Source organism: Pongo abelii, chromosome 1, assembly GCF_028885655.2.
Source record: "Pongo abelii isolate AG06213 chromosome 1, NHGRI_mPonAbe1-v2.0_pri, whole genome shotgun sequence".
In the NCBI taxonomy this organism is placed as follows: Eukaryota; Metazoa; Chordata; class Mammalia; order Primates; family Hominidae; genus Pongo; species Pongo abelii.
Window position 1 is genome coordinate 226,026,319 of NC_071985.2, and position 8,990 is coordinate 226,035,308.

Below are 8,990 nucleotides of genomic sequence, written 5' to 3' on the forward strand. Positions count from 1 at the left end.
ATTCTGGTGCAGAATTTGTGACATCTCCCCTAGAAAGAAAGAAAAGAAACAACAGGCTTGGGTATTAAATTTAAATTCCACTTGGCATCCGAGACCATTTCCTTTTGGCTCCATCCAGCTTTCCCAGAGCAGTTCCTGATGCCTCCTGCAGCAGCCAGTATTTCCCAAACTTACTGGTCATGGGAATAACCCAAGGCACTGGATGGATAAAATAAAAATTCAGACTCCTTGACCCCACCTCTGTGGACTCTGATTCTGGAGGTCTGAGTGGTGGTGTTGGGGTAGGGGTGAGGGTGCCCCAGTTGTCTGTATAATTGACAAGCAGGAGAGTCTGCTGAGAAACTGGGCTGGAATCAGTTACAGACTGTCCTGCCATCAGGCTTTTGCAGACAATGCGGTTCCCTTTTTCTGGAATTTGCACTCACCCTACCCCCTCCATGGATAAGTTCCTCCTTGTCCTTCAGTGTCCTATTCAACACCCAGGCCAAATTTCTGTGTCAAAGAATTTCTGTGTCAAGGAATAGGCCAATTTTTCAGCTTTTGATGGATGTTGGCAAATTGTCTTCCAAAATGTCTACCGTGTCTACCGGTTCACACTTTCACCGTTTTGCTTTCCTAAAACTTATTTTCCCTATTACAAAAATATTGCATATTAAGTATAGACAGTTTAGAGAATACAGATATGCAAACAAAGGGAATGTGGCCGGGTGTGGTGGCTCAAGCCTGTAATCTCAGCACTTTGGGAGACCGAGGTGGGCAGATCACCTGAAGTCAGGAGTTCAAGACCAGCCTGGGCAACATGGTGAAACCCTGTCTCTACTAAAAATATAAAAATTAGCCTGGCGTGGTGGCGTGTGCCTGTAATCCCAGCTCCTCGGGAGGCTGAGGCAGGAGAATTGCTTGAACCCGGGAGATGGAGGTAGCAGTGAGTCGAGATTGCACCACTGCACTCCAGCCTGGACAACAGAGTGAGATTCCGTCTCAAAAAATAAAAGAAAATAAAATAAAGGGAATGTGAGGAGCCTACAGTCCCAGCAAACAGTTTTGTAACCCTCAATTAGGTGAATTCTTCCCATATTTTGTCTCTGCAGATGCACTTGGAAGTTTGACTTCAACTCGAGTCCCAGATTCACCTCTTACTACCTCCGTGTCCTTGGACAAGTTACTTAATGTTTCTGAGTGTCTGTTTCCTCATCTATAAACTGAAGGTGACAGTAGCGCCGCGCCAAAGGCCATCACAGGATGCATGGCATTTAGCCAGTGCCTGGCATGTGACAGACTCTCAGGGCACTCTCCTATGACGTTGTTTGCACCTTGCTTTCTTACTCCAGCAATACGTAAAAACATCTTCCTTTTGTAGCAAGGGGACACTTCTAGCCCCAGTCTTTTATAGGAACCTCGGGTCTATAGCTCCAATCCTAGACCATCAATACCACCAGTAGTGTTTTGTTGGTGTCAAATTTTCACCTGGTCCCACTCAGCCTAGCTACAAGTTCCTCCTCCCCCACCTGCCTGCCCCCATCTTAGTCACGTCATCTGTTCTCTGAGGCCTCCCGACAGAAGCCACCAGAATACCTCCCTCTCCCTCTACGGTTACCTGGGTTTCAAGCAATTCTGTTATTTCACTCTAAAGGGAGAGAATGGAATCAGATAGACCTCCCTTTTTGTCCTGGCCCTGTTGCTTACACAGTGTGTGACAGTGAGCAGCTCTCTCTCTTCCCTGAGCCTCAGTTTCTTCGTCTGTAAGATAGGGTGATAGCTGACCTGCTACGTAGGGCTGCGGTTCTGATGGTGAAATGAGACAGCTCTCGTAAGCGTGCAGCACCGTGTGATCAGAGGGTCAGTGCTCCGCACACACAACTGCGATTGCACCACTGCTGTGTGATCCCCATCTCGCTTGCTCTAGACCTGGCTGTCATTCCAGCCCTGTTTGCAGCACTGACATGGCCTCCTAATGTGTCCCCACCTTCAATCTTTCTCAGGACAAATTTCAGTGTGTCACCGGGATAACTTTCCCAAGGCATATCTGCAGCAGGTCACTCTCTGCTCAAGACTTAGATGGCTACAGTCCCCCTACCATTGAACATCTGGAGGTGTCCCAGTCGCAGCATGGCTTCCACAGGCCCCGTGGCTCTGGATGCAGAGTCCGTTTCCAGCCTGGGATGGAGCTGTGCTCAGCACTTTCCCACCCCTCTTTGTGAGTGCCCACCACCTGCACAGAGACTCTTTCTCATTATCCCAGCAGCCCCCACCGGGCTCAGACATCCTTCCTGGAGCTTGTATTTCCAGGTCCCCTCCGGGTCCTGCTCCCCTGAGCAAACACTTGGTGCACTGTCCACTGCCCACGAATCCTGCTCCACAGGGCTCTGTCTCCATCATGACCCTGCAGCCTCTTGAGAGCAGATGCCCGTTCTGTTCACTTTTGCATCCTCTCTGCACCCCCAGCTTCCCTCTGCAAGCTTGAAATGTTTGTTCACTCTCCTGCTAATAAATAACATTTTTCTCGGGTTTAGATGTATAAAAGTTGATCCACAGGCCAAAGGGTACATAGATCATTTACCTTTCCTGTGACTTATTCCAAGATGACAAGGACAAAGAATTTTTAAAACTGCAATGCCCATCACTAGAACTGATGTAGCCATAGATGCCTCTGACATGTGTGTTAGGAAACACACCTATATTGAATGTCACATGCCTCTTTTTTGTGATTATGAGATGCGCATAGAACACATATATGTGGTTCTTATCTATGGAAAGGCAGGAGAATAACCACAACAGTGTGTGCCCTCTCTCCCTCGGGGGCAGGAGAATCGTGCCCTTGCACATGGAGAGGGTGGGGTTCAAACGTGCACACTTGCTTTTCTTTCCTAAAGCCATGTATCAAGCCTATTTGTTTAGTCCTGTTCTGAAAGATGATGCAACATGACTCGAAAGGAAGTGGGCAGTTGCCTTGCTGCCGTGAGGTAAGGAATGTCACGTCGCTCAAATGTGCTTCGCATTCCCAGAAATATGCCGCAGCTGAAAGGGAGGAGATGACTCAATGTTCCCCTAACTTTCGACATATCCACCACAGAGCCCGACCAGCGCTAAAGAGGGCAGGCTGGCGGAAAGTCCAGCAAGCATAAGGGGCCAACACAGCGCTCCCCGCCTCCCCCGGAGGCTGCTATGGCATTTGGGGTGCAGAGCCCAACCGAGTCAACCTGGTGTGATTTTTTTTTTCCAAGCTGGAATAACAGGGCCATAGGTCCACGTTGTGTTCGTGTGTTCTTAGGTAGCAGATGTCTGTAGAGGGGTACTTAGGGGAGGAAATGAGGGTGGAGGTGGCCTGCCCAAACTCTGTGAGTTTTCTAGCCATGGTTCTGATAATTAGTTTTGCACAAGTGGGGGCCTTTGTCCTTAGAACAGGCTCTTTTAATATCACTCCTCCCTTCTTTTTTTTTTTTTGAGACCGAGTTTCGCTCTTGTTGCCCAGGCTGAAGTGCAGTGGCATGATCTCAGCTTACCGCAACCTCTGCCTCCTGGGTTCAAGCGATTCTCCTGCCTCAGCCTTCTTGAGTAACTGGAATGTTCCAGAGAGTAGCCACCTGTTCCTCCCCAGGCAGAGTAGCCTGGTAGCTCCACGACCCACCAAGAGTTGATCTCAGCATCTCCCAAACTCACTATCGCTGAAACGATCTCTGCTCCAGGACTCAATGCTTTTTGGGAATGTGGCAACTAAACTGGTAAAGAGACCTGCTCCCTGCACCTCCTGCCTGGGTGCTGGGTGCATAAAGCCCTTGCAGGTGATCACAAGGCAGTGGAGTGGAGCACCTGAGGCACCAGGCTCAGGAGCTGCACAGCCCTGGGCTGGCTCCAGCTCCCCATTTTCTGGGAGTGAGAATCGGAGCCTGGTATGCAGTCCCTCCCTCCGGGCTTCACTCTCTGCATCCGAAGACCAGGAATGATAAGAGCACCTGCCTCAGGGTTGTGGTCAGGACAAAATAACTGCATGGTTTTGTGAAGTGCCTAGAAGAGTGCTGGATGCCATGATTCTTTTTTTTTTTTTGAGATGGAGTCTCGCTCTGTTGGCCTGGCTGGAGTGCAGTAGCGTGATCTCGGCTCACTGCCTCCACCTCCCAGGTTCACGCCATTCTCCTGCCTCAGCCTTCCGAGTAGCTGGAACTACAGGCTCTCGCCACCATGCCTGACTACTTTTTATATTTTTAGTAGAGAAGGGGGTTTCACCATGTTGGCCAGGTTGGTCTCGAACTCCTGACCTTGTGATCTGCCCACTTCAGCCTCCCAGAGCGCTGGGATTACAGGTGTGAGCCACCGCGCCCGGCCTCATGATTCTTGATAAATGAATAAACACCAAGGTCGCCCCCCAGGGAATGTTCACTACCAGGTGGTGCCTTCACATGTGGGGTTCGCCATCTCATAGCTTCATGGGCTTGAGTCTTGCCCCATGGTTTCTCTAAGGGTTAAATCCATGACCTCCACCAAAACTGAGCGTGAGATACTCAGAGTCCAGCAAAGAGCAGAGACCACAGTCAAATTAAGAGAAAGAGACTCAGAAGGCATGGGAAGGAACGTTGATGCTATCAGAAAAGCCAGATTCCACATAAATCCTCCTATTTACCAAATGAAAGATTCAGATGACAGGAGAAGGGGCCGCTTGCAGACTCTTTCCCACATCTCTCGGCAGAGTGCCCATCCTAAGGGGGAAATCCACGTTAAGAAATGACATTGGTCGGGTGCAGTGGGTCACACTTGTAATCTCAGCCCTTTGGGAGGCGGAGGCGGGCAGATTGCTCGAACCTGGGGGGTTTGAGACCAATCTGAGCAATAAAGTGAAACCCCATCTCTACAAAAAATATAAAAATTAGCTGGGTGTGGTGGTGTGCACCTGTAGTCCCAGCTACCGAGGAGGCTGAGGTGGGGGGACCACCTGAGCCCAGGAGGTCAAGGCTGCATTGAGCCCTGATGGCACCACTGCACTCCAGCCTGGGTGACAGACCCAGGTGAAGACCTTATCTCAAATAAAAAAAAAAAAAGAAAAAGAGAAAGGATAAAAAAGATATTTTTCACCCTCTAACCTGAGAATTCTTCCAGATACAACTGAGAAAGGTCCACCCCCAAATTCCTCCGCCACCCAGGGCATGCAGCAGTCAGGACTGGAGAGGCTCCCCTCAGTGGAGGCTATAGCCAAACATGAAGTTTGCATTCTTTTTTTCTTTCTTCTTTCTTTTCTTTCCTTTTTTCTTTTTTTTTTTCTGGTAGAGACAGGGATTCACCATGTTGCTCAGGCTGGTTGCCAACTCCTGGGTTCAAGGGAACTGCCCACCTTGGCCTCCCAAAGTGTTAGAATTACAGGCGTGGGCCACCGTGCCCAGCCCTGACGCTTGCATTCTCCCAGGTCTTCGAGTGTCTGTCACCTCTGGAGCCATTGCAGACATCCAAGAGGCTGCTCACCTCTTGCCAGGCTTCCCCGGCCTATGGCCACTGTGGAAGCACAGATGCCTGCCCTCAGAGGGGCCCACCCAGGGGATTTAATTCTCTGCAGTTGCCCTCTTGGATTTCTTTTTTTTGAGACAGTGTTGCTCTGTCACCCAGGCTGGAGGGCAGTGGCTCGATCTTGGCTCACTGCAACCTCCGCTTCCTGGGTTCAAGCGATTCTCCTGCCTCAGCCTCCTGAGTAGCTGGGATCACAGGGGTGTGCCACCATGCCCAGCTAATTTCTGTATTTTAGTAGAGAAGGGGTTTCACCATGTTGGCTAGGCTGGTCTTGAACTCCTGACCTCAGATGATTCGCCCACCTCGGCCTCCCAAAATGCTGGAGTTACAGGTGTGAGCCACGTGCTCGGCCCCTCTTGGATTTCTTAATACTTTTCTTTCTGACTTTGTGGTTTGTAAATGAAGTCCAGTGGGACAAGGGATCTGCTGGCAGGAGGGCACGGACTAGGGGGGATCAAGGACAGTTAGGGTTTCAGGGTTGGGAATTAAGCACCCTGCCCCTAGGCACCTGAGTCTGTGAGACTCCCAGAGATGTCTTTGAGAACCCCCCGTCCCAGGGAGCACACTATTCAATCGCAAATAAAAACCACTGTGACAGGTGAAGGGAGGAAAGGAAAAAGCTTTTCTCCTGCTTTTGGAACCAGGAGTCCCGTGTTGTCGTGTTGCACGGGGCCTGGCAGTGACATTGCTGGCTCTGCCTCTGGCCCCAACACATCCTCCAGTGTCTGTCTCTCGCCTGGACGGGCTCTCCAGGCTGATGCGTTGGGATCCTGACTTTTAGAGTTTTGTGTGTGACAAAGCAGAGGACAAGCTTCCCCATCACCCAGAGGCCACTTGGTGGAGGAGCCGGGGGACCTGCTGGCTTCTTGGGCTTTTGTAGTCATGGGTTGGCCACCGAAGCCCAAGGCCAACTGTCACCTACTCCAAGTCTTGACATCCTCATCTGCAAAAAGCAAAGAGATAACATGATTTTCAAGATGTTTTCTGGCTCTACAAATATCTGACGATTCCGAGTACACGATAAGGCTCATTTTCTGCTCGGGAAAACCCAGTGCTGGACAGAACACAGGATCCCCCAGCTTCCCAACACCAGCCTGGGGAAATGATGTCCATTTGACAATGAAAATTTCTAGGGCCAGGGGTGGTGACTCACACCTAAAATCCCAACACTTTGAGAGGCTGAGGTGGGAGGATCACTTGAGGCCAGGAGGAGTTCAAGACCAGCCTGGGCAACACAGCGGGACTCCATCTCTACAAAAAAATAAGAATAAGCCAGGCACGATGGTGTGTGCTTGCAGTCCCAGCTACGCAGGAGGCTGAGGTGGGAGCACTGCTTGAGCCCAGGAGGTTGAGGCCACAGTGAGCAGTGATTGTGCCACTACACTGCAGCCTGGGCGACAGAGTAAGACCTTATCTCAAAAAAAAGAGAAAATTTTAGAATTAGTGGCAGTGGAAAACAGTGCAAAGGTTCCTATGTTTTGAGGTGCATCCTATAATCCAGATTTATTGTAGGAGAAATTTCATAGCATCTCAGATCCTAGGCTTGGTGGACAATGAGAGGGGAGGTTAATAAATATTTCTTCTGCCATTGGGAGGGTAGAACAAAGAAGCTGATGTATAAATCAGAAATATTTATAACTAATAAATCCTATCAAAACCCTCACTGTGACAATGGGCCATAATTTTTGTTCTCTTTTAAAACTGCTATTGTCGACCAGGCGCGGTGACTCACGCCTGTAATCCCAGCACTTTGGGAGGCTGAGGCGGGTGAATCACCTGAGGTCAGGAGTTCAAGGCCAGCCTGGTCAACATGGCGAAACCCCGTTTCTACTAAAAATACAAAAATTAGCCAGGCATGGTGGTGGGTGCCTGTAATCCCAGCTCCTTGGGAGGCTGAGGCAAGAGAATCGCTTGAACCCGGGAGGCGGAGGTTGCCGTGAGCCAAGATCGTGCTACTGCACTCCAGCCTGAGTGACAAGAGTGAAATTCCATCTCAAAAACAACAAAAAACAAAAAAACAAAAACAAAAACTGCTATCATTGGGGGATAAATGGAAAACACGAGATGTAATTCACCGTGGCGTCCTGCATTAGCTAACATTGTGTTGACGCAGAGCCCACCTCGTGCTGATAGCTGCACGAGGTTCACGCACACTGGGGTTTTCTTTTGAGATGGAGTCTGGCTCTTGTCTCCCAGGCTGGAGTGCAGCGGCCCGATCTCGGCTCACTGCAACCTCCACATCCCAGGTTCAAGTGATTTTCCTGTCTCAGCCTCTTGAGTAGCTGGTATTACAGGCACAAAACACCAAGCCCAACTAATTTTTGAATTTTTAGTAGAGATAGGGTTTCACCACGTTGATCAGGCTGGTCTTGAACTCCTGGGTTCAAGTGGTCCGCCTGCCTCGGCCTCCCAAAGTGCTGAGATTACAGGCGTGAGCCACCACGCCCGGCCTCACGCACACCGTCTCTTATGTTAGCATTCTCCCAGAGACCACGGAAATACGTTTAGAAAAGAAAGTTACAGATTGGCAGCAGAAGTCTCTGCTTCTGGATCATTATGTTAAGTCTAAAGACAACCAGAAAAGAAACGCTGCTCTGTGTCCCGGTCATTGTAAAAGTCCCCAGCATGGAGCTCTTCAGATGACACTGCAATCCTATGGCCTCCAGGCAAATCCTTTTCTGAACTGAAAATGTGGTCTTTGGCCCCTCGAAACCAACTCACCGAGCCTGGGGAATACGACCCACTTACAATGTCCAAGACCTTCCTCTCATCCCAAGTTTACAATTTCCACCCATAATCAAAATTTCCTAAACTTGCTTTCTGTTTTTTTGTTTATTTTTCCAATTGATAGAGACAGAGTCTCCTTCTGTTACCCAGGCTGATATCAAACTCCTGAGCTCAAGGGATCCTCCCGCCTCAGCCTTCCAAAGTGCTGGCATTTCAGGCATAAGCTACCGGGCCTAGCCTTACTCCACTTTTCTAAGAAACGGTATTATGACCTCATTAGTCAATAATACTTATCCACAGGGGAGGTACCAGGATCACGAAGGTGGTTTCCCAGGGCGAGGCTCATGCCCTGCACTCCGGATATGCTGACCCCGGCCATCTCTCCAAATGTGGGAAACACAACTGCATCATTTGTGGTAGTTGGGAACTGCAATTCACTCTCTTCCCTGCTTCTAAATAAATCTGTATTTTTTAAAAAAAGAATTGATTGGCTGGCCACGGTGGCTCACATCTGTAATCCCAGCACTTTGGGAGGCCGAGGCAGGTGGATCAAAAGGTCAGCAGTTCGAGACCAGCCTGACCAATATGGTGAAACCCCGACTCTACTAAAAATACAAAAATTAGCCAGTCATGGTGGCAGGTGCCTGTAATCCCAGCTACTCAGGAGGCTGAGGCAGGAGAATCGGCTTGAACCCGGGAGTCGGAGGTTGCAGTGAGCCCAGATCGCGACACGACAGAGAGAGACTCTGTCTCAAAAAAAAAAAAAAAAA

At 49.7% G+C, this 8,990-nt stretch overlaps 1 non-coding gene across 1 annotated transcript; it reads left to right on the plus strand.

Annotated features, from left to right (window-relative positions):
- Window positions 1-8,506: 8,506 nt before the first annotated feature.
- LOC112130813 (U1 spliceosomal RNA) lies at window positions 8,507-8,669 on the plus strand. Its single transcript, XR_002913021.2, has one exon. It is a non-coding gene; the product is annotated as a U1 spliceosomal RNA (small nuclear RNA).
- The last annotated feature ends 321 nt before the right edge of the window (window positions 8,670-8,990 follow it).